We start from the raw sequence: 2,883 nt of genomic DNA, 5'->3' as shown, positions 1-2,883 counted from the left end.
TCATGTTCGGATCAATTTCAGATCATCTGCGAATAATAAAACAAGTGCATTTGATACTATCTCGACAATGTCATTAACAACAACAATAAAAAGACAAGGTCCCAAAATACTTCCCGCTGGTACACCTGATGACACAGTGAAGGTCCGTGACCTTCTTTCACCGATTCCAACAAACTGTGTTCGTTCTGTCAAATAACCACGGATCCATTTGACAAACCGTCGTCCAAATCCGAATTCCACTAGCTTCTGCAACAATTTCTTGTGGTTGACACGATCGAAGGCTTTCTCGAAATCGGTGTACAGCACATCCGTTTGACATTTTTTGACCATTGAGTCCATCGTGAAATTTACCATTTGCAGTAAATTTGTTGAGGTTGATCGATTTTTCACAAATCCATGTTGATTATGGAAAATTTTGGAGTTTACAAATGTGTCGATTTTGCCATACACAACAATTTCAAAAAGTTTGGCTATTGTTGGTATGATCACTACTGGCCTGTAGTTCGCTGCATTGCTCTTTTTACCAGCCTTGTAAATTGGCATAATTCTGGAATTTTTTAATGCTGCCGGGACACATCCTTGATGCATCGATTTACAGAATGGCGCTTTTGTGATGAACTCTTTTTGATATTTCATTTCGTTTACTGCTGCGTACTATACTTGCCCAAGTTATTCGTTCACTCCGTTCGCTCGTAATTGCTCAGTCACCTTTGCGAGCTTCGCTCGCGGCTCCCTCACAATTACTCGCTCACTTCGTTCACTCATCGCTACCTCAATTTATACTTGTGGCAATTTTGTTTTTCAAAATTTCATTTTCTATTTTTCCAAAATTTTCTTCTTTGGGGATTTTTCTGGGGATCAATTTTGACCCAAAAATTCTCTTGACCCGGAATCACGTTCTGGCGACCCCAATGGAGTTCAACAAATATTTGGAGCCAAAATTCCCTGAAGGAATAATTAACTCCGAGGTCCCATACAAAATTGTGTTACGCGTATTTGCACCAGTTTTCGCACTTTTAATTTTTTTTCACTTTTTAGAAAATAAAATGAACGATAAAGAAAATGAACAGCCGCCGTCAAATAGAGGACGACCAAAGAAAGGGCGCGGCAAAAGCACTGCCCACTTCACCAAAAAACGGGTGAAGGTTGTAAAGTCTGGCCATGGCGGCTGGACAAAGGAGCAAAGAATAACCGCTGCTGCTACCGTTCAACAACGTAGCGAAGAAAGCCCAGAAGAAGTGGCTCAACCAGCAGTAGTTGAATGTTATTTTATTTGATTAGATTCAGGTTAGATTTATTTATTAATCATCGTTTTTCGTTCTTCTCTTCTCTTCGTTGCTAGTGCCATTACCACTACCGAATTATCGGGAACCAAGCTCCGATGATGAAGCTATTGATGCTGATGCTATTGATGCTGAATGCTGATGCTGATGCTGATGAACGGTCGAATCAACCACAAATTGGAGTCGATGGATTCAACGATGAGCGCGGCAGCAATCTTCCAAAACCGTCATCAAAAAAATCGATCGATACGCCACCGGTGATTTATGTAAAAACACAGGAGGAGTATCTCAAATACATCACTCGGCCACGTCGATACCAACACAAAGTGCAGTATGTATACAATAAGTAAAAAACACTTCTTTGGAAGTTCTCACTGTGACGCAATACTGCACATCAAATCTGAAAATGATCTGATATAAATTTTCAGTGACGCTTGCAATCAAATACACAAACAAATTTTATATTGCGTTGCCTCTACCATTTTTAGAAAAATAAAAATGAAAATTTCATTGTGATAATGTCCAAAAGGCAACGCAATTTAAAAATTGTTTGTGTATTTGATTGCAAGCGTCACTGAAAATTTATATCAGATCATTTTCAGATTTGATGTGCAGTATTGCGTCACAGTGAGAACTTCCAAAGAAGTGTTTTTTACTTATATCATTTGTTTTAACATTAAATTTATTTTTTCTGTTTGAAATCTACAAAAATTTTTGGCTCGCTACCCTCGCCTTAATTTTATATATTATTTTATTGTATTCATATATTGATATTCATCACATTGGAAATCAAGAATATTTATATTAATCGATTTCTTGCAATGCACGCCAATTTTGTTTTGCTTTCTGCCATACTTTTATCATTTGTTTTTACATTGAATTAGAGTTTAATGTTTGCTCTCGATTTTTTTTTTGCATTTTTAATTGTTTTTGTAAAATTTCGAAACAAAAGGAGACATTTCTACGGTGAATTTGTAGTATGTATGGTTACCAAATCTATTCAAAACTAATTGCACCGATGTTTTAATTCATTTTTTTTCAATTGAATAAAGCCCTCAAAACATCATTTCAAGGTGTAGTTTCCTGGTTATTTAAAAAATCTTAAAAAGGTGGTCCGCCAAATACACGCTTTTTCGAATTTTGACCAATTTTGAAAAATGTTGGTTTTAAAAAATGTGCACACTGGTTCAAAATTGAGTGCTCTTTCGATCTATGATAAAAAAAACGTAATTCACACTTTTTTTTTAAACAAAATTACGATTTTCATCGATTTTTCCCCATTTTTTAATAGTATGGTCATAAATGGATTGAACCATCTCCACTGAATTTTTTTCAAAATTTCTTCGCTGTATGCTCTTGGGGAGCTCAATATCTTGCCAAAGAGCCAAAAATGACGTATCTTTGTTGAAGAACACCCCGTGTACCATAATCTAGAAATTCTCCAAAAATCGAAAAATTTCGAAATTTTTTTTTAATTTTGGAACCGAAAATTTTTTTTGGAACGAATTTTCCCAGATATGACACATACACCAAAACATCACGAATTTAGTCCCCAACAAACGCTCAGTTTACCACGAAAAAAAAATGAATGTAATTTTTT

The sequence above is a fragment of the Contarinia nasturtii genome, unplaced genomic scaffold, assembly GCF_009176525.2.
Source record: "Contarinia nasturtii isolate CC-2019 unplaced genomic scaffold, AAFC_CNas_1.1 Cnas_scaffold_2678, whole genome shotgun sequence".
In the NCBI taxonomy this organism is placed as follows: domain Eukaryota; kingdom Metazoa; phylum Arthropoda; class Insecta; order Diptera; family Cecidomyiidae; genus Contarinia; species Contarinia nasturtii.
This window is presented reverse-complemented; position numbering follows the sequence as displayed.